This window comes from Canis aureus, chromosome 21 (assembly GCF_053574225.1).
Source record: "Canis aureus isolate CA01 chromosome 21, VMU_Caureus_v.1.0, whole genome shotgun sequence".
NCBI lineage: Eukaryota > Metazoa > Chordata > Mammalia > Carnivora > Canidae > Canis > Canis aureus.
The window spans coordinates 7,413,914-7,436,857 of NC_135631.1; the positions used below are offsets into that span (position 1 = coordinate 7,413,914).

The 22,944-nt window shown below is 49.3% G+C and overlaps 1 long non-coding RNA gene across 1 annotated transcript; it reads right to left on the reverse strand.

Moving 5' to 3' along the window:
• Window positions 1–752: 752 nt before the first annotated feature.
• On the reverse strand, window positions 753–20,783 carry LOC144292455 (uncharacterized). The gene is made up of 3 exons (XR_013359846.1): window positions 20,642–20,783; window positions 3,789–3,922; window positions 753–1,488 (listed from the first exon to the last, which is right to left on the reverse strand). It is a non-coding gene; the product is annotated as an uncharacterized LOC144292455 (long non-coding RNA).
• Between the last annotated feature and the right edge of the window lie 2,161 nt (window positions 20,784–22,944).

Below are 22,944 nucleotides of genomic sequence, written 5' to 3' on the forward strand. Positions count from 1 at the left end.
GTGGGGAGCATGGAAAATATTTCTATTCAAGTGTGTTTCTGGGATAATGAAGTCGTTATTTCAGTGGAACCTGGCAAGCTGAGGGCTGTCCCTGCAGTCTGTCCCCAACAGCCACAGCCGGGCTGATTTTACAAAGCTAGGCCAAAGTTCCTGTCCCTATAATCAGCTCTCAGACTTCGCTGGAGCCGAAAATTCCACAGGGAGCTCTGAAAATGCAGACTCCAGGGCCCATCCTAGAGGTTCTAATACAGAGTCTGTGCCGGGGGCCAGGAATCTGCATTTCTACCAAGTTTTTCATATGACTTTTCATATGACACAAGTGGTCTGAGAAACACTGCTGCAGAGAAAGACGGTCTGGGAATTGCTCACTTTGGTCATCTTTTAAAACAACAACAACAACAACAACATTCCGGGTCTCCTGAGTGATTTCAGTCTGCTAAGCATCTGCCTTTGGCTCAGGTCATGATCTCAGGGTCCTGGAATCAGGTCCTGCATCAGGGTCCCTGCTCAGCGGGGAACCTTCCTCTCCTTCTCCCTCTGCAGCTCATCCTGCTTGTGCGCTTGCTCTCTCTCTCTCTCTCTCTCTCTATCAAATAAATAAATAAATAAATAAATAAATAAATAAATAAATAAATAAATAAAGTCTTTAAAAACAAAACAAGACCATATTCCCACAAGGATCTGTGCTCACGAGTGATGGAAACAGGTTCTTGATTGTATCCAGAGCATTGACCACAGGTCTGAGCCAAGGAAGCAACAAAAAACAAGCACCTTTTATTTTGCCTGATTAATCCCCCAAACCTCATAATGCTTTTGCAAACCAGATATTTGATGCTAAGGATTTTACCTGACTCTCACCGAGGAAAATTTTAAAAATGGGAATGTTGGTGGTCTCGTCCACAGACTCACGTCCAGAAAGTCCTGCCTCCATCGGAGAGGCTGTAAACAACTTCACTGGGGTAAATTTTCCATATTACATGATTCACCAGTTTCAAGGATACAATTTGATGATGCTTTAGTAAGTTTACCACGTTGTGCCACTCCCGCCGCTCCGTGAACATCTCACGCCCGCTTGCGGCTGGTTCCCCTCGAACCCCACCCCTGCCACCTCCCAAGCAGCGGTTAATCGCTGTGCTGTCTCTATGGGTTCACCTTTCCGGATGTTTTGCATGAAGGGAATCACACAGCACGAGGTCTCCTGGGAGGGGCTTCTTTCACTCAGCGGTGTTTCCGAGGGTCATCCGTGTTGTCCGTTCACCAGCTGATGGACGTGTACATTGTTTCCAACTTGTGAAGTCATTCTTTTCTAATGACACAGCCTGGCTGCTTCTCACATCAGACTCTGTATCCTGAGGGCTGGTCCACGTGGGAGGTTGGCAGTGGGCTGGTTAAAGCCCCGTGGGTTTTCCGTCATTTGGGCTCTCCTGTTCTCCAGATGCAGAGCTTGAAGAAGGGATTCTGGTGCAAGAGGTTTATTGAGGAGGAAGCCTGGGAGGGAGGGAGGGAGGGAGGGAGGGAGGGAGGGAGGGAGGGAGGGTGGGAGGGGAGTGAGGACGTGGTGCCGGGACACCTGGCACAGACCACACTGCCGAGTTGTCTCTGAGAATGGGGCAGCCTTTTGGACACCCTGTCAGTCAGTCGTTGGTGTGGGCTGCCCCCTGAGGTGGGGGAGACACAGTTTCCTGGGCGGGGTGGCATCAGCAGAAGGGGCAGCCCTGAACCACTGGCAACCGAGACTCAAGCAACTGGGGGGGGGGGGGCAGGCGACCCCTCCATAAAAGGGAACTGGGCCAGCAGCATTGCCACAGCCTCACACACATCCCCACATCCTCCAAGTCAGGCCTGTCCACTGGGACCAACACCAGCTTGTCCCATCTGAGACCTGCTGGGCTCCAACCTCCTCCTGGCTGGCCAGGCCCAGCCCCACCTCAGGGCCCTTGCACACGCTGTCCTCCCTCCCCCAGAGCATGGCCTGGTGGCCCCTCCTCCCAAAGGTACATTGTGTATGTGCACACACTTGTATGTACATGTGGCCCAGGGTGAGGGGCACAGGAAAAGTGGTGATCACTATGCCAGAAACCTCCAAGGGGCTCTGATGCCATGAGCCATCTCCAAAACTGCTCAGGTCAGCCATGCCCAGGGTGCCCGCCTCTCTGCTCCACTGCAGCCTGGCCAGGTGAGCAGGGCCAAGAAATGAGGACAACCAGAGGACTGCATGGAAAGTCCTACTGGGGATACACTGGGATGCCACATGTCACCACTGAGGGCAGTCTGGATAGTGCCTGAGGTGGATCCGGGAGGGCTTCCTGGAGGAGGTGACAGCTCGGGGGGTTCTCAGAAAGTAGAACTTGGTCCAGTTGTGAAGGGAAGCAGAGGCAAGGAGGCAAGGCGGTCTAGCTTATTTAGGGGCCCAGAATGTGCCAGAGCTGGAGCTCAGGGGTGGAGGTAAGGGTGGGCATCAGGCTCTAGGGTTTGAGTTTTACCTCAAAGTCAGTGAAAACCCTGGGGGCTGACCTGGGTACTTGGGTAGTGGATATGCGGTCTGCTCTTGAACCTAATTGTTGTAACCGACTTGGCCATCACCACCCCTGCAGCTTTCACAGGTGAGGGGGCGGGGGGGCACTTATGGGGTCTATCCTTTTGTGTGATTAATTCGGAAGGAGGCAGAAAGGGCCTGGTGTTCAATGAGCTCCCCAGCCAGGGCCTCCAGCCAGGAGGGACCTTTGTGACAAACCCGAGGTTTTCCTTTGCGGTTCCACCAGCTACTCTGACATCAAACAAAGGTTCGAATCTCGTCTCTTGGCCTCTGAACACTGTGCCTTCACCAGGCCACGAGCCAGCTCTCTGTGAGCAGGGCCGGGCTGCAAGGCTCTGGGTCCCGGCTGCTGGCATTTGCACTTGGAGGAAGGGAGAAAAACGATCCATATGTTTCCTACCGCCTTTGGCACGTGGTGTCACCTGTGCTGTCCGGGTCAGGGCTGCTCGCAGGCAGAGTGCATGGGATGCGCCCACATTGCCCAGCGGCCCTGAGGGTCGTGGTTGGGGGGACGTCCTCCCCGGGCACCCTGGGGAGAACATGGGCGCTGGAAACAAGGCCTGTGGATTTAGCGGTGCTTGGAAAGAGGCAAAGGATCCTGGCAATTCGAAGGCTGGAGTGAGGAAATCATGTTGGGATGTTCCCACTGACCTCGACTCCAGAGAGAGGGTAAGAGCCCGGGGCCTCCTCTGCCAGCTCGGGGTCTTTCCTCTCCACCCAGGGGCCTTTGCTGTTGTCCCTGGGGGTGTCATCACGAGATGGGGTGCACCGTCTGTTCATTGCTCTGCATATCTTTATGTGACCTCAGGCAGAGGGAAAGCCAGGTAAGATCGGGGACAGGGCTTTGAGTGTGTCTGTAGCCCCTGGAGGGCTGGACATGGGGACAGTGGAGGTGCCACCTCCAAACCCACTGCCTGGTGGGGGCCAGGGTTCAGTGCTTTCTCATCCAAAGTCTGAAAACTTCGCTCTCCTTCCAACCTCTCCGTCTGCCCGTCTGCCCGTCTGTCCGTCCGCCTGTCTGTCCATCCCTCCCCAGCCTGCCTCGGCTCCACACTCATCCCCTCGCCGCCGGAAGGTCCCCGAGGCATGTGGGCTGGACTCCAGCACCGCCCCGAGGGTTCTCAGGCCAGAGGGAGAGGGCAGGAATTCACGAGCGCGCCCCAGGCGCTAGTGGGCAGGAGCTACTGACTCACGCGGTGCTGGGTCTCAGGCCAGGCCTGTAGGCATCCAGGAGGCAGAAAAGGTCACTTACCTTTGCACACGGTGTGGCTTTGCCTCACCGGTGGCCCCAGGCCTGCATGGGAGGCACTGGGGGGCAGTGGCCAACCCCCGAGGACGGGCTGAACAGCTGCCTCTCCGGGGCCGGTCACCCACGAGGAACCTCATCTGCAAAGGAAGGCCTGGGCAGAAGGGCTCCAGGGACCCCTCCAGCTACAAACACCCTCCAGCTGGTCCTGAGGACCCAGGATGGGGCCTCTGTCTGCTGCCCTTCCCCACTGCGGGCCGGAATGCCCGGCAAGTGGCAGGTGCAGGCTGAGCAGGCCTCAGGCCCGGGCACTTGGGCCAGTGCGGTGGCCAGTCGCAGTGGCTCAACTCTGTCCTCCACCAGGCCTGGGCTGCCCCCAGTGCCCCGGGTCGGCTCGCTGGCATAGAGGCTGAGCCCCAGCGGCCCGATCAATCTCTGCCTGCTCCTCCCACTGGCTGTGACAATTGCAGTCTCAAGACACAGGTCACGGAGAATAAGGCTCAGAGCCACAGGAACGACACTGCCCAGGGTCAAATTCACTGAAACTCGCAGAGAAGTCCTTTCAAGGCCTCTCGATGCCAGGCGTGGCTCAGAACAGCCTGAGCCCCTCTTAGAATTGGTCGGCCACACTAGGAACCCCTGTGACTTTATGACCACACCTTGTTTTTGATCAGAGTGGGGTGCTCACCTGGCCTGGTAACCTGCAGCTGGCACAATAGTGACCCTACATAGACTCTACATCATCACCCGGGGTCCACCCTCAAGGTTGCACGTTCTATAGTTAGGATATATATATAATGCAGTATGTCCACCACCACAGAACCCTACAGAGCAGTTTCACCACCCCCAAATCCTCCATGCTCCACCCGTTCATCTCTCCCTACCCCTAACTCTGGCAGCCTCTCCTCTTTCCACTATCTCCCTAGGTTTGCCTTTTCCAGAATGTCCTATGGTTGGAATCACACAGTCTGTAACCCTTCAGATTGGCTTCATTAGTAAGACACAGAGACACATTTAAGTTTCCCCCATGTCTTTTCGTAGCTTGAGAGTTTGTTTGTTTGTTGTTTGTTTGTTGTTTGTTTGTTTGTTTTGGCGCTGAGTCCTATCCCATTGTCTGGTTGGACCACCACTCGCTTATCCAAAGTGGCTGCACCACCTTGCCATCCTGCCCGCAGGGAGCGAGACTTCCCAGGGCTGCCTGTCCTTGCCAGCATCGTGGCGCATCTTTCCACACGTTTATTTGCCATCTTTGTATCCTCTTTAGTGAGATTCAACTCTTGTCATGATTAACTCAGCCAAGCAGCAGAGTCTGAAGAAGCACCAGAGCAAGGCTCTCAGCTGCCCACCCAGGTTCCGTCATTTGCTAATCCTTCTGGAAGAATCTCCAAGAAGGGCTGGGTGGGATTCCAGGGATACTCCTTAAAGGGAGCTGGCTCAGCTGGGACGTGCGCCCTCCTCCCTTCCTCTCTCCGCAGCCCAGAACTTGCATGGGATGGCTGAGCTCCTGCAGCTGTTGCGGACCACGAGGTGTCTCTGAGGCGGGGAAACTGTGTGCTAGGCTGGTCGAGCAGATGGACCCAAGAAGGAACAGGGTTTCTGGCGAAGCCCCGTAGCAGCCACAGCCTGCTCACCTCCAGGCTTCTTTTAGGAGGAAAAGAAACAAACTTCTCTGCTGCATAAGATGCTTATTTTGGATTTTTATGACATGTCGTCAAACTATTTCTTTCCTATCTGAAAAACCTCACTAGCAAACATAAGCCGGGTCTCCAGTGACCCTCCAGGCCTATGAAAGTTGCCCTCAAGAGAAGCAAGGGCATTTAGCAAGTGTTTAGAACTTCCCCTGGGACCGGCCTCATGTTCCAGCCCCACAAAAGGGGTGATAAAGCGCCTGTCCCACATTGGTGGCAATGGCCCCTCCAGGGGCCAGTGGGAGCCGTCCATCTAGAGAGGGGAGGGGGACATGCTCTGGAAAACACAGAAGGAATTGCAACAGAACATGTCATCAGATGTGATCCCAAGAAAGAACCATGTATTTATGCTTCAAGACATATCAGGGCAACTGGGTAGCTCGGTGGTTAAGCATCTGCCTTTGGCTCAGGTCATGATCCCAGGGTCCTGGGATCGAGTCCCGCATCAGGCTCCCAGTGGGGAGCCTGCTTCTTCCTCTGCCTAGATCTCTGCCTCTCTCTGTGTGTCTCTCATGAATAAATAAAATCTTTTTTAAAAAAGACATCTTACGTCATGTGTAATTTTAAATATGTGTATGTGCGTGCTTGTGTGTCTGCAATGAGGCCAATAATAAAGGAGGTAGGTGTGTTAAATTCCACCTCTATCCCCAGAAGCTCATAGAGTCAAGCTCATCAAAAGGTAACCCTCCTTTAATCTTTTCCCCTTTGGGGAAAGGGAGGACCATCGCCATCCATTTGGGATCATCAGGCCCGTAAAAGAACTGTCTTGTGGGATAAGAAAAGTGACTTGCAAAGACTCATTTGGTCAAATAAATTGTTATACTTTTATTTTTTTAATCATGTTATTCTATAGTTAGTAATATCTGAAACATTCTAATCGTGTGGATTCTAATGACATGCTAATGATACACTAATGATATGCTGGTGATGATTCTAATAGTGTTTTCTAATCAGGTGGATGTCCTGTGAAATTTGCTCCAGGTCTGAGAGGCCCTATGGAAGCATCATCGGTTGCCCTTCTCAGCCCTGGATCTTAACCTGCCCCCTGTCCCTCGTGGGTCATTCAAGGTCTTGGGTAGAGTGTCCACTCCCTGAGGCTGCTTTGACCCCATCTCAGACACTCAGACCCAGCTCCCAAGCCTTGTATTCATAACAGGTGCCCTCGGCACTGGCTGGAACCTCAGCATGATCTCTGGGCCCCTGGAGGTGGGTCACCCTTAACCAAGATAGGCCTGGCCCTGGGCAGCCTCTCCAGGGCTCCTACTCCCAGACATGAAGGAAAGGATGTCATCACTCCTGGGAATCACTCTATCCTGGATCTACTGCTCCCTGACCATCAGATTCCCATTTTCATGCAGTTGTGAGATCTCGGGACTGCTGGACACCCTACAAAACCATTCCTTTTGTTAAGGCCTCCCCAGAGGAAGGCTGTGGCTTCAGTAACAACCTATGACCCATCACGCAACAATAACCAAACTTCCTAGGTGTGAAGAAAGCAAGCAAATAAGTTGTTTGTTGTTTAGATGGGGTTGTGAGTTAAACGGTGCCCCACAAAAAGATCAAGTTCTACCCACGGGTTCCTGTGAACGGGACCTTATTTGGAAACAGGCCCTTTGCAGATGTAATAAGTTCAGATGGCATCATGCTGCAGTTGAGTGGACCCTGATCCGGTGACTGATGTCCTTACAAGAAGAGAAACTCACAAGGAAGAAGGCCATGGAGTCGGAGAAGGTGCTGGGGGTGGAGGGACGTGCAGGCCCAGGCTGGGAGCAGTGGAGCCCCAGAAGCTGGAAGAAGCAGGAAGGACCCTCCCCAGAGCCTCCAGAAAGAACACAGCCCTGCCCACACCTTGATTTCAGCCTTCTCCTCTCCATCAGCCTAAGAAAGCACATTTCTGCTGGTTCGTGTCCCAGGACGCCAAGACACATTGCTGAGAGGTTTCGAACAACTTGAGTGTGAATCTGGGGGGTACAGGTGATACAGAGATATAGTTAAATGTCCCTTCAGAATATTTCACTGCTTCACCTGATTACACAGAACTCACTTCGTTTGTTTTTCTTCCCATTAAAAACAGACTTTAGGTATACTTAAGTCACGGTGGTTTAACCACTTTGGAGAGCCGGGTTTCAGACTGGCACCAGAGATGAAACAACACAAAGCTTTTTTACAAAATGTCTTCCCTTCTCATTATTTTTAAATGTTTTTTGGGGTATAAGTAGAGAATTTAAGACAAGGAGCACTCCTAAAAATGGCAGATTGTAAAAGCCAGAGGTCATCGCAAGCGGGACTGTAGACTTCACTGTACTGGAGTTGATTTAGACTTCGGAAAAGATTGTGAACAGTAACACCCTCCATCCATGGGAGACCAGTTGGCTGGCTGGAATCTGTTTGCTGGTGCTTGCAAAGCAGTGGACGAACAGTCGCGTCACCTGGTGGGCAGCTGGGAGGAGAAACTGTCTCCATCAGGAAGAGGGCCCAGCACCCACTGTGGCAGGACTAGTTCCCTGTCACCGGGCTCAGCACGACAGACGTGGTGTTAATGCTCTACTGATTGAAGTTCCCGAATCAGCACTAGTCTGGGGAGCACTGACCACCCAACCACCGTTCACGGTGAGCTGGAAAGGTGCCGTTGGCAGTGTGAGCACAAGACGTCAGCTGGCTTCAGCCATGCTTGGTGACGAGTAAGGAGAGATGGAAAAGAGGTCACAGTGTGGAAGTGACCCCACTGTGTGGAAAAAGGGTCACATGTATTGCCCTGGACATATGCTTTCCAGCTCCATTGCATACTGGCTTTTATTTTTAGCTAAAAAAGAAAAGAAAAGAAAAGTTTCTTCCTACAAAACCAATGTATTTGGACTCTAGAACAGTTAGAGAATAGAGAAAAGAATGCACCACTCTCACCAACTCTTGCATGCGATTGCAGGCTTATTTCTGAGGATGCACCAACGTGTTTTCAATGTTTTAAAAGGTTATCATGTTGGGAGTGCCTGGGTAGCTCGATCGACTGAGCTCCTGACTCCTGATCTCAGCTCAGCTGTGAATCTCAAGGTTGTGAGTTTAAGCCCCACATTAGGCTCCATGCTGGGTGTGGAGCCTTCTTAAAAAGGTGGGGGGACATCATGTTGTATAAACTACTTTATTAATTCGTGTCTGTATTGTGAATTATGATTAGTTGTAATCAATTGTGATTGAGCTTACATAGTGTTTTTTTTTTAACTTAATCATTTAACTAAATTTTTGTTGAGCGCCTGCTGCCTCCCAGCCCCTGCGTTGGTGGGGAGGCCTGCACGGCCCCCTTTGGACGCCCCGCCTTCACGAGGCTGACAGCCTGCAGGGAGGCAGCAATTATTGTTCCATATTCCATAAACTGCCCGCTGCAACGAGATGAATGATACCTACGGAGTAGATCAGGAAAACGGATCCGGACCAGGGTACAGTGAACACCAGACTGAGGGGACAGGAAAGTAGCTACTCATCTTTCCATCGAGGAAAGGACCTCTGTACTGTCAATTAGGAAAAGTGGTCTCCCTCCAAGATTCCTTTATGTATTCACCTCCACTTTCCTATACTGTCTTCATGGTTGGGGTTTTTGTTTCTTTGCTTTTTCATTTAATCATTTTTTAGCCATCTGGAATTTATTTTGGTGTAAGGGATGAGTGTGGATCTATGTTTATATTTTTCCCATATACTCCCTATTGATTTGACACACAAACTATATTCAACCTATTGGGGGCGTGTTGATGAATTTTCTTTTTCATCCCATTAATTTGTAAGTCTGTTCCCATTACTGTACCATCCATACACTATCTCTACCTCCATACTGTAAAAGCTTTCATTAAGGCTTCCTTCACATTTCTCGAACATTTAGGTTTCTGGATAGCTTTTAAATTCTCTTTGTCAGCTTCTTCCAAAAATCCTAGTGGGGTTTTATTTGACTTGTGTTAAACACATAGATTATTTGGGCAGACACTTGACATCTTTGAAGTCATGGATATTCTGTCCATTAATAAAAAAGTGGTCTGTTACTCCAATCTTCTTTTATGTTCCTCAGTAAAGTTTTATAGTTCTCTTCTTTTATAGCGTTCTTTCTGCACAGTCCTTGTTTAATTTATTACTCGAGATTTTACAAACTGGGTTGCCATCGTGCGTAAGGTCTGTACTTGTTATGATAGTTCCTACTGAGCTATTACCGGCATATAAGAAAGCTGTTGATTTTTGTATAATTAGTTTTTAACTAGCTACCTTCTGAATTCTCCTACACTCATTTTTTTGTGAATGTTTCCTGATTTGTAGACAATCATGTTATATATATATATATATATATATATATATATATATATATATAGTCTTACCAAAACTACACCTTTGTGGGGACTTTTGGAATAATATTGATGAGTAACAGCAATAACGGAGCATTCTCGCCTGTCCCATATTTAAATGGAAATGTGTCTAGTGCTCAGTCATTGAGTATAAAGGCAGCTGCTGGAAATTATCCAGATGATTATAGATTTTTCCTCTTTTTGACCTAGTAATGTGGAGAATTATGTTAGCAGATTTCCTAATATGGAGCCCCACCTTCTTTCAATAAACCTGCCCGATTATGTATGCTATCTGCTTTTAAAAATTTGGTTAGAGGGATACCTGGGTGGCTCAGTGGTTTAGCAACTGCCTTTGGCCTGGGGTCCCGGGATCGAGTCTCACATCGGGCTCCCTGCATGGAGCCTGCTTCTCCCTCTGCCTTTCTCTCTCTCTCTGTCTCTTGTGAATAAATAGATAAAATCTTTTTTAAAAAATTTGATTGGAACTGATTTGTCATTATTATATTTGAAACCTTACTTTACAAATAATCTATATTTATAATTTAGGTATATCTGTAGTTTTGCTTTGTGCAAATAGGAAGACTGTCCATCTTTATTTTCATTGGGAAGAGTAGTCTAAATTGTGCGGAGATGTGGGATTACTGGCGGGTTTGATGGAACTCAGTCTTTTTGGAGGACATTTCTCTGATAACTTTTCAACTTCTCCTCTAGGTATTTGTTTTCTCAGATTGTCAACCTTGTCTTCATTCAATCACTGGGTCATTCCCATTTTTCTAGGCAGCAACAGGCATCTCCCGAGCACCCATTGAGCACAAGTGACTTCTCAGCAGTGTGTCCTACATAGCCTTTTTGAGAACTATATATCATCTGCTCTGTGGCCACACCCAACACCCACTCTTCGTTGCTTCCCTCTTTGTACCTTAATAATGAAAGCATTTAATCTGTCTCAGAAAGCAGTCTTGACCTCATCCCGCAAACGTCAATATGTCTGCAATTTCAGTTTTTACTTCTGCTTTGCCCTAATTTTGACTGTTTTCATTTTTATTTTTTAATTCTTTTTGTGAGTAAAATCAGAAGAGTGTTTTTTAAGACCACATGGTTGGGTTATAAATTTCTGGTTGTATTGCTTTGTAATCATAGCATGTGACTTATGTAAATATGACATAAGAGCCATAAAAATGTTCATTCCCTATTTGTAGGCTATAGAATCAGCTTGTGGATATGCCTGTACACTCACACACACCTAAAAAATGTTTAATTATAATTATATTGTATGCTCTATTTTTTGCCTATTTAATAGATTTCCTTATTATAGGCCCACAAACTTCATCCACTAGTAGACAATGATTCAGAATTCAGAATTTTTTAGTTTTGAGAAAGGTAGCATATGGTATTTTACCTAAAACTCCCACAGAAGATACCTCTTTTCAGTGAAATGCACAAACATTAGCACTAAGTGACACAGCACTGTAACAACCTCCCATCAATTCAGATCCAGTTTGGCTGCCTAACGGGCATAGGGCTGATGAAGTTCTGTCTTTCAGAGTCTTGGAGGTTCCAAATATGGAAAAGAGCTGGTGGGCCTTGGTGGGTTTCCATCCTTACATTTCTAACAATTTTACATTACATATTTTAAGGCAATAATTATCACCAAAAGGCTCGGTGACTTGTACTATTTATCAAAATAAAATTGCCTTCTTTGTTCTGCTTGTGCTTTGGCTGTCGAATTTTACTTGAGCCAATATTATTATTGTGACTCCTGTTTATTTTTACTTGCATTTTCTAGTAAAATCTGCATGAATAGGTGAATATATTCATTTATCATTTTTTTACCTTTTGAAAAGAAATGGTGCATATTTGAACTCTTTTGTTCAATTTTAGAGTCTTCCTAACAAAAGAATCTATTTTATTTATGTTTATTATTATAAGGGAGATATTCGGTCTTATTTGTTTCCTTGTTCGATTATTGTGTGCGTGTGCCTCTTGTCATCCATCGTGTTTCTGTCTTGGTGTGTAGAATCTATACGAAGTTGAATCTGATGAAATTGCCTATAGTCAGCAGTTTGGGAATTATAGATATGGACATTTTATAGAGCTCCATCTGGTAGTTGGCCATTATCTCCTGCCGATCAGTTCCCTGATTTTTCTCCCCTCTGAATTCTGCAGTAGATCATTTTCAGGAGTCTTCATATTTTAGATACTACCCCACTTGTCCTGTCTTGTCCCACATCAGTGAGTTTGTTCTTTGTTGCTTGTTTGTTAGCTTGCTTTTTTTAAAAAAAGATTTTATTTATTTATTTGAGAAAGAGAGAGAGAAGGAGAGAGAGAGAGAGAACACAAGTGGGGAGGAAAGAGAGAAGCAGACTCCCTGATGAGCAAGGAGCCTGATTCGGGGCTGGATCCCAAAATGCTGAGATCATGTCCCAGACCAAAGGCAGATGCTCAACCGACTGAGCCATCCAGTTGCCCCTGTTTGCTTGCTTTTAAAATCCCTGAACAAAGTGAGATTTGTCCAGTTGACATGTTTTTAAATAATTGGGCAAATCAGTCTTGCTGGTTGGGTTTCCTTTCTAAGATCCCAACAGGAAAGCAAGCTAAGTGCTCAATTCCAATCTGATCCCCAGTTTCCTTGGGCAGAACTTTACCTAGAATCCTAGAACTTTACCTAGAATCTGCTGGGTGCATTTTTGTTTGTTTTTCTTCAGTTTTGATATAGGCCATCACTCATTGCTCGCTGTGGGGTCATACATCTACATCTTTTCAATGTCCCTGGAGGTGCTTTACTAGAGAATTAGCTTGGAAGAGAATTAGCTCTGGTTGTTACCTGAACCGGTTAGCTAACTCATCCCCCACCAACTCATGCTATCATGTCCCATGTAAAGTTTGGTTCTTCTGAGTCACGCATTAAGCACCTTGTAATTTTAACATAAACCCGCAGACATAAAATGATGGTGGCGAACGAGGCAAAAAGGAGCCATGAAGCAAACTTATAGCAGATGGTTTTACCTAGACACACAAGACATCATCTGTTCTCAGTCTAACAGTGATAAACCTTTCCTTGCAGCAAATACTCTGATAATCATGACAGCAGATTTTAGCCTTAAAAATCACATTCCTATACAAAAATCCAATGTCATTAGACAGATGAGACCCTCGGTAGCATTCCTTGTTGACAGAACTGGGCTACACAGGTGTCTAACAGCCAACTTTTGTTAGTACTGAACCCTGGAGCCTGCGTCAGTCAGCCCCACATCTGTAGCCAGCATGACAATTCGGCCTCTAAACCTATTCATTCAGCAAACATGTACTTCCTTGGGCTGGTCAGGGTGTCACTTTGCACCTATAACTCCACCTGTCCCAGACTTTTCCAAATGTGGTCCTAGATGGTGAGCTATGTGGAGAACACTGAGTGCCCCCCTGGTTTTTCCCTCCTGGCTACAATCGTCATGAGCTTTTTAAATCATAAATCTAATCAAGCTTCTCTCTGCTCAATTAACTGCAGTGTTTCTCACTGCTGAGACACGGAGGCCAAACTCCTTAAGGTAGCCCTGAGAGACCCCTCATAGAGCAGCCCCCAGCCTCTGCAGACTCTCCCCTGAGGTCAACTTCATTAGACCCACTGGCCCTCCTCACCAGCCCTGGATGTCATTTGTCCTTTCAATGGCTCTGCTCCTTCCTGCAGGCTGGCCCATCACCTGGAAGGCCCACCCTCTTTCTATGTCCTTCCTCCTCTTCCTGCCAAAATCCAGTTCATCCTTTAGGACCCAGTCTTCTCTGACAGCCTCAGGCAGGCTCCATCACTCTGCCTCCGAGAGCCTCACTGCCTGTCCCCATAGTAGCAGGTGCCCTAAGCCACTGATTCATGTTCTCCACAGCATCACTGTGCTCAGCCCTGGGAGGATTGCCCTAGGGCTGGATGATGTGGGAGGCAGTGTGGCATGGAACATGGGTGTGGGCTTGATCTCTCCATGCCTCCTTTACTCATCCACAAATTGGGGTGTCCATAGCACCTGCCTCCTTCTTGAGAGTGCTTGTAGCATGCTTCCCCACAGAGCCAGTACCAGGAAAGGAATGTTCGCTTTTGTCATCACTGTGACTGTGTGCTCATTACCCTCTACACCTCTGTCTCCCCAGGGCCTTGGACAGTGCCTGACACAGGGTCGATGCCTAAAGCATAAAGTGTTGTCTGTCACAGGGGCTGGGGGACAGAGCCATGCTCTCCCCACATAGTGTTACCTGACATTTTTCACCTGTCCTTTTGGCTCATCACTGCGTTTCCTCCTGCTGGGACACATGGGCTGGAACTGAAGTCTGAGGCAAAAGATGTAGCTTCCAAAGGGATGGGTCTGAAATAGTCACGGCTGGTTTGCTTCACTTTAAAAAGCTGTTTATGATAGATGCCTTATAGATAGTTCCCCCTCCACCCCTGCCCCCTGAGGTTATCAGCCAGGAGCTGGAACCCATCAGAATTCCTGGCCACACCCTGGGGTGAGAGCCCGCAGAGAATGCCATGAAACTTCTCTTGCATCTCAACCGTGTCTTTATGGTTTTCTCCAGAAATCTATAGCACATCAGTAAACATAATCTCATAGAAAACCTGGCTGAATTTTGACTTTTAAAATTTGCATATGGCTCCTTTCCCTTTTTAGAGCTGTGACCTAGGCACAGACTCATGCTTCTAACCCTCCTCAGGAAATGCATTTTGGTGACCAGAATTACACGTTATCTGTGGTATGTTTCCGATCAATGGGAGTTTTCCAGCTACTGGCATGTTTGTTTTTGGGGTTTTTTTCCCCAGTGCTCTAAGAGCTTATTGGAACTGGATACAGAATAGTTGAGTCAAGTTCCTCAAGTTAGTTCTGGATGTTCAATCTACTAGTTCAAGTTCTCCACATGACCCAAGACTGACTCACCCACACTTTGGCCACTGCCCAGTAGAGTAAACTTAGATACCACAGACTCACTACACAATTTTTATAACAAAAGCCATTCACCAGGAGGACTCAGGCAGACCTAGGATAACATATTCCATGGGATGGTTAAGGATCTCTAATACATAAAGAGCTCTTAAAAATCAATGAGAAAAGAAGGAATGCCATGAGAAAATGTAAAAAAGACAGGAGCAGACAATTCATCAAAAAACAAAAAGATGTAATTACCAGTAAATATATGAAACGGCACCCAACTTTATTATTAGTTAAAGCAACAAAAATTGAAATAATATAAGGGATTTGTTTTTGTTTTGTCTACCAAATTGGCAAAGACAAAAGAGGTTGGCAATACCTGGCATCACTGGTTATTGGTGGAAGCATCAACCTTTCTAGCCTTCACAGGAGAGTTAGGATCTGTGTGGCCCTATTAGTCAAACTTTAATCCTCTTTGACAGCAATTACACATTGAGAAATTAATCTAAGCTAAGAACTTTCATTAAGTGTATAAAGACAGACATAAAAGGATTTTCACTAGAGCATTATTTTTAAAAGCAAATTACATAAACTCCCCCACCCAAAGAAAAACACCAAACCCATATGCTTTTACAGGGAACACACCTCCTAAACCTTTCATCCCAGTGCTGTTTAAAACTCTGTGGAGCAAAGAACGAGAAAGAAAACTCTCAAATTGTTTTCATAAACCAAAATTTGCTGAAGGGTTAGATAAATATCTTTTATAAATATCATGGGGAAAATCCAAAATAAAATATAACAATTTAGAAGCATATTAAAGGACCAGGCCAGGTACAATACTAGGAAATACGTTAACATAATTGATCGTATTAATTGACCTAGTGGGAGAAATCAAATGATTGTTTCCACAGTTGGAAAGGCATTTGACAATATCCTGATAACACCCTCAACAAAGTAAGAATAGATGGAAGTGTCTCTAATATGACAAAATATATCCATCCTGGCCAGCCCCGTGCTCAACAGGGAAACTCTTAAGAATATCCTCTGCATTGTTCCAGAATTACTAGCAAATTTAGTTTAAAAGATATTAGAAGTATGGTAGTCAAAAAGGAGACAAAGTCTTACTCTTTGCAGATGATATGCTTTTATTCCTAGAAAATCCATTGAGAAGCCATTCTAAACAATAAAACACATGAGCAAAGGACCAACTATATTTTTAAAAAATAGCTTCCCTACACACACACCCCAGAGCTATCTTGGAAGAGAACACTTGATTTTCAGCTAATTTTTTAAAAAGATAAAATATGAGGAAAAAGCATAACAAGAATTTTTTAGGCCTATATGGAAAAATCGTAAAAAACTATTGAAGGACAGAAGACAATGGGAAAGGTAGGCCAGATTCTAGAAGTCACTCTCCCTAAATAGATTTATGACAGTTTCTTAACTCCATTGCAAACACGAGCAGGTCTTTTTCTCTGACCAGACAAGGCAGTGCTAACCTCCGTGCAGAAAAATGCACAAGACGGCCAGGAGGACCTTGAAAATGAAGAGAGTCAAAGAGAGGCATTATCTTGGCAGGTAGTAAAACAGATCACAAAGCATCGGTCACTAAAACAGTGAGGGGTACACAGGCTGCCCAGAGACACAGCCCAGGAGGCCCAGGTAGACGCGGAGCATGGAAGGGTCCTCAGGTCAATGGGGAGAACATGACCAACAAACGGTGTTGGGAGAGCTCCCTGAACATGCTCCCATAAATCCCAGGTGGACCAAGGGACCAGATGAGAAAAGAAAAGAAACAAATCACGAAAGATTGGGGGAAAACAGGGAAGAGCTCTTTCAGAGCCACACGAAGGAAAAGGCCTTTGCATTTTGACAAAAATACAAAACGGATCAACAGAACCCCACCCCGTAGGTAACATGTACCACTTGAAGGTAAACATCTCACAAAACGATGCATGGGGAGACACACCGTGCCAACGTCCTGTCCCAATGTCACTTCTTGCTCTGGTGGGTGGGCTCGGAGTCACCGCCAGTGTCCCCCACCCCCCTATCACAGCAGTAACACCAAAATATCTTTTCCCCTCTGAGATATGTGTTCAATTAAGCCACTGATTGTCATAAGATTGTGACATGCTCTTGGGATTGGAAAAGCAGGAGAAATGCTGCTGGTCATCGGGCTGACCCCAGCAAACACCCTGATGGCAATCGTCATGGGCTGTACCATGTCCCCCCAAAATTCATACCTTGAGGTCCTGACCCCCAAAGCCCCCCAGCTGTAGTTGGGTCTGGAAAGAGGCAACTGAGGCAAAATGGGGTCACTAGGGTGGCCCTGCTCCGCGAGAGAAGGAAGACCCTCCTGCGAGCCACTGTCTCCTTAGCCTGACACTGGCAAACAAAAGGACCTGCTTCCGGGCGCTGTGACAAGCCACGTTTTCCCTGAAAAATTCTCCAAAAGCAGTCATGTTCTTCACCATCGTTTTCCTTCCTTGCACCATTTTAGATTCTCAAGTATTTTCGGAGAAATTTAATCCTTATGTTCCAGATTCATTTATACTGAAATCATCAAAATGCTTTTTTGTCTGTCTAAGAGGATTTGGGTGTTCTTTTTATAGACCCATTGAAGCCATTTTTGCTTTGAATCACGTTCTGGCAGCTCTAAATGAATTCAGACGATCCCCGCCTGCCCCCACCCCTCCCTCCCCGCGGCCTTCTCCATGCCACCGACAGAACGCCCAGAACCCAGGCAAGTGCTAAATCTGGCTAAATGATTTCCCCTCCGGCACGCGCGGAGGCGAGGGTGCTTGGTGGGGGCGGTTTGCGGGGGCCCTGCCCGGGCACCACCCGCATGCTGGGGGGGCTCGACTGGCCTCCGTGGCCTCTTAACCACGCTGGGCGTCAACAGGCCGTCGGTTGCCTCAACTGGACTCTCAAGACGGGGGCCCTGCACCCTCGCCCCAAAGACCCACCCCTGCCGGGGTCCGCATGTGCTGTCCGGGGTCCTGGTTTAAGAACCGCTGCCTTTGGCGCCTGCCTTTGGCCCAGAGCGCGATCCTGGAGACCCGGGATCGAATCCCACGTCGGGCTCCTGGTGCATGGAGCCTGCTTCTCCCTCTGCCTGTGTCTCTGCCTCTCTCTCTCTCTCTCTGTGACTATCATAAATAAATAAAAATTAAAAAAAAAAAATTTTTAAAGAACCGCTGCCTGTGCCTGGCCTAGCGCGTCGCAAATGTGGCCACCTCAGAACCGTGAGGAAGCTTTAGACAAACCCAGACGAATGCAGCCTCACATCTTCCTTCAAACCTGCCCCGGGGTGGGGGTGAGGGGCCTCCTGGAGAGCCCAGGTGAGGGCCACCCAGGCTCCCAAGTGCGATGGAGACACAGACGGGCAGTGTGCAGATGCGCGGAAGGGGGGAGGGTGACCACGGGAAAGACCGTGGCCTCCAAAGCAGCCCCTTCCCCTGCTCTCCCCCGGCCCCGACCCCACAGGGGCTTCTACGCAGAGGAGCCTCCTGCTTGCTGCTGGGGTCCCTCCTGGGGCCTCTGCTCCTCTCCCAGCCTACATAGAAGGCACTGGACACCCTCTTTAAGCTTCTTCTCCAGACACTCGATGCAGCACAGCCTCTGGCTCCTGCATTAGGCTGGGGAACAAGGGGCGGGTTGGGAAGCTGCAGCCATCAGCCACGGCCTTGAGCCTGGGAAGCTCTGGAGGGGGTCATTCCCCAGAGGCCACCAGCAGCTGGTGAAGTGTTCACAGGGGACATTTGTCCCCCTGGTTTTGGCCCTGCCACAAGAAAGAAAGTAGAGGCCACACAGGTGGGGCTTAAGGAAGACACCTGCCCCCACCTGGTTAACACCCTCAGATGACCCCCTGCACCAAATCCAGGAAGGTGGAATGGTAGGGCATCGCCTCTCCACCCAGAGAGCTGTAACTGGCAGAGTCCTTCGGGACCAGCCATGCTCAGTGTGGCCTTGGTCTGAGGCTGTGTGGTCTCGCTAAGGAGGAAGGGGACCAAGGAGCTGGTCTCCTCTTGTCTGAGGAAAGAAGGCAGGCTCAGTGTGGTGGAGAGGCCGGGTGACAGCCAGCCCCCAATATGGCTCCCAACGCATCTCCTCCTTGTCACTTGTCCTTTGCAGACCCCTCTCGTGCTGATTAAGAGTGTGGTGACACCAGCGTGTGACTTAGGGGCTGGACTTCTCAAAATTGCGCTCTGGGGAAAGCTGGCCACCGTGTTGTGAGGACACTCAAGTGGCCCCGTGGAGAGGTCCACATGGTAAGGAGCTGAGGCCTTGTGAGGACACTATTTTGGAGGCCTACCCTCCGGGCCCTCTCGAGCCTTCAGACGGCATCGCCCAATACCTCAACCCCAAGCTCATGAGGGTCCTGAACTGGGGCCATTAACCCCGAGCTGCTCCCAAATGCCTCACTCAGTGTGATAATGGGTGCTTATTCTTGCCTGACGGCGCTAAGTCTGCAAGGTGATTTGTTATGTGGTGGTGGATAACTACCTACATGCTGCAAGCTTCCAAGCTCAGGATCAAGGGGTGAAGTATGGAGGTGTAGGGGCCTCTGGCAAGGTCAAGTGCACAGCCCAGGGTCCCAGGCATGAGTGGGCAGGAATGTGCCACCAGCTTACATCAGGGGTGGGGAGCCAGAGCCCGACACCTGAACCAGGATGGCCAGAGCACCACGGGGAGCAGTACCTGGACTGTCTGTGCTCCTATCTGCTGCCTGCGGCATGGCGAGGCTGGCCAGCAAGAAACCCCCTTCACCTGGGCAGCAATGGAGGAAATGTGGGCTGCTGAGGGCTTGTCCTGACAGGTCATGATGCCCAGGAAGGATGAATGAGGCAGGAGACGCAGAGGAGGTGACACGGGAAGGGACCAAGGCAGCAGCTTCCCTTCTCACAGGGAGTCCTGCTTAAGCACCTCCTGTGGGCAGGTGGTAGGTGAAGGGCAGTCACCTGGGGGCAGGTGGTAGGTGAAGGGCGGTCACCTGGGGGCAGGTGGTAGGTGAAGGGCGGTCACCTGTGGGCAGGTGGTAGGTGAAGGGTGGTCACCCGGAGACTTCAGGTCGGTCCTCACTCCTGGAACCTATAAATGTTACCTTAGAAGGAAAAGGCACTTTGCAGATGTGATTATGTTGGGGAGCTGGATGTGGGAAGATCATCCTGGATTATGCAGACCCTAAATGTAACCACAGGGGTCCTCTTGAGAGGGGAGCAGGAGGAGAATTGATGCACAAGCTGAGGGATGATGGCTGCCACTGGGCCCAGAAGAAGCAGGAAAGGGTTCTGAGAACCTTCTGGAAGGCCAGTGGCCCTGCCGACCCCCTGAGTCCCAGTGATGGTGAAATCAGACCGCTGGCCTCCAGCACTGTGAGAGAATACATCTCTGCTGTTGTCAGGCCCTTATTTTGTGGCGATTTGTGACAGCGGCCCCAGGAAAGCGAGAGAAGGGGACATGCAGCATCAGAGCAGAAAAAGAGTTGGAGAAGAAACAGAGTCCGCGAGGTGTCCCTGGCCTCTCCGTGCAGGAGAAACAGGACAAACCAGAACTCGGGGGTGAGGGTGCCGCTCCCTCCCAGCCCTCCTCACAGTTTCCAAGCCTTGGGTTCACCGTCACAAGACGGGGCTGCCGCGGGTGGGCTGCAAGGACCCTGGGTGTCTGCTCTCATCCCCTGCCCTGTCTGCGCAGTTGGGAGCAGGTGCATTCCTACAGCGGCTCTGGGCCCAGGAAGAATGGGCCATGCAGGCCCCAGGGCCCAGGCAGGTAGCCTCACACCCCACCTGTGTGCACCTGTGCTGCCCTCCTCCCCAATAATAAAGAGAGAGGTTACAGGAAGCGCAAGGAGGTGGGTAAGAGGAGGAAGGAAAGGTGGTCTGCTGCGTAGACAGTCAGCTCCACATTGTTTTACCTTAAGGCCAAAGGGAGCCCGATCCCCTTTTTACCTCACAGAACACATGGCAAGTCCACGAGGCCTGGGTTGTGTCCTCCCAAAACTCATACACTGAAGTGCTAACCCATTGTGGCTGAATTTGGAGACGGGGCTTTAGGGAGGTGGTTAAGGTCAGATGAGGTCGTAAGGGTGGGGTCCTGATCACACAGGACTGCGGCCTTATAAGGAGAGGGACAGAGACCTCTCCCCCTCCCCTCCCCCTCTCCTCTGTGAGGACACAGTGAGGAAGTGTCCCCTGCAAGCCAGAAAGCAGGTCCTAACCAGAGAGCAAACTCCGCCAGCCTCCAGGCCATCAGAACATGTGCTGTTTGCGCCCACGGCCCAAGCAGACCAAGGCAGGTGCCCTTGTTTTAAAAACGATCACCACTTGCAGGTGCACCAGGATTCGGGTATTCACAAAGCTTTCCTACCCATTCCTCTTGGTCCTGACCCGCTCTGGAAGGACGGTGCATACACTGAAGTTACATTTTATCCCCATTTATTAGCAACACGCAGGCTCACTCCACGTGGGCACCAGGGAATCCATCCCATTTTCCAGAGATGAAAACTGAGAACATGGGATCCCTGGGTGGCGCAGCGGTTTGGCGCCTGCCTTTGGCCCAGGGTGCCAACCTGGAGACCCGGGATCGAATCCCACGTCGGGCTCCCGGTGCATGGAGCCTGCTTCTCCCTCTCCCTCTGCCTATGTCTCTGCCTCTCTCTCTCTCTCTCTCTCTCTCTCTCTGACTATCATAAATAAATAAAAATTAAAAAAAATAAAAAAAATAAAAAAAAAAAGAAAACTGAGAACAGAAGCATTTAAGCCCAACGCCTAGCCTAGAAGCGGGAAGCAGAAGCCAGGCCTGCCCCAGGGGGCCTCCAGGTCTTCCTGGCCGTCTTGGCTTCGTAGAGGGGCAGCCAGGTGGGTGGAATCCCTGACACATGGCTCCCTAGCTCTATGGGGATATGGCGGGCTCCGCTTGGCCTCAGTTTCCCTCTGTGTAGGCTCCGTGACAGGGGAACCTGGTCAGTCGGAGGCGCCACACCCACAGCACCCTCCCCACATCCTGGCCCCGCACGTCGGTGCAGGGCGCAAGGGCAGCTGACTGGCTGCCAAGAATCGGATTAAAGGCCAGAGCATTTCGGGTTCCAGCTCACCTTGCACCTCCCACTGGCTCCGGAGCGGCCCTCCCGGGCTGGGCTTGGGCGGCCTGGCCGCGGCCGCTGGGATGTCCCCCTCGGAGCTCCCAGCCCTCCGCACACGGCCGCCCCGTGAAACCGGATCCCACAGGAGGGCTAAGCCTTCGGATGCCTTCAATTCCTTGGCTAATGCTCGGCTTAATTAAGACATGGACTTTAATGGCATTCTCACCGATTACTTTAAGAAATGGCAGGTCTGTAAGGTGATATTTCCTGCCGTGCAGGGATATCACGATGAAATCTCCCAAGTCATCATTTCAACACGGGAAGTTATCGGCTACCTGGGGCAGCGCTGGCCCTGCGGCACAATCGGCCTGCTGTTCGGCGCGCTACTTAAGAGGCCGAGGCATCCACGGTCCCCAGCAGTCGGTCAGGGGGAAAAAAGGATCAATTGAGTCTGTTAGCTCTGCTTCTAGACCTTCTCAGTGTTTGGTTTGCTTTGATGCAAACGAAAAGTAAGCTCTATACATTTGAACTTGAGGCTTTATCTTTTCCAGACTTCTGTCCTGCCTTAAAGTCAGCTAAAAAAAAAAAAAAATAGCTCGGGTTATATTAGCATTTCTCCCTTACCTTCTTTGTCTGTCTTTTTGCCGTTCGGTTTTACAAATAAACATCATCGTTTTATAAAAATTAATAACCCGTATGTTTGCCGTTTGGCAGTTCCTCGTGGGACGCAGCCACCAAGCACCTGCTCACGCAGCCCAAGCAGGAAGCTGAGTTTTGCCTCAGGTCTAAGGTGCATCCATCTGGCTGTCAGGGCCATAAGGGGAAGGGGGGAGGAGAACCTATTTCCATAAGGAATTGAACACAAACTCTCTATAATAACTTTCTAAGGAAATGATCCCTTTTTATTTTTTTAAAGATTTTATTTAATCATGAGAGACACACAGAGAGGGACAGAGACACAGGCAGAGGGAGAAGCAGGCTCCCTGTGGGGAGCCTGATGTGGGACTCAATCCCAGGACCCCGGGATCACGCCCTGAGCCGAAGGCAGACGCTCAACCACTGAGCCACCCAGGTGCTCCGATCCCTTTGTATAACATGCGGCTCTGTTTCCCAAAGTCACTGATATGAGCAAAATGTGACTGCCTCCCCAAGCTGACCTGTATGGCTCTT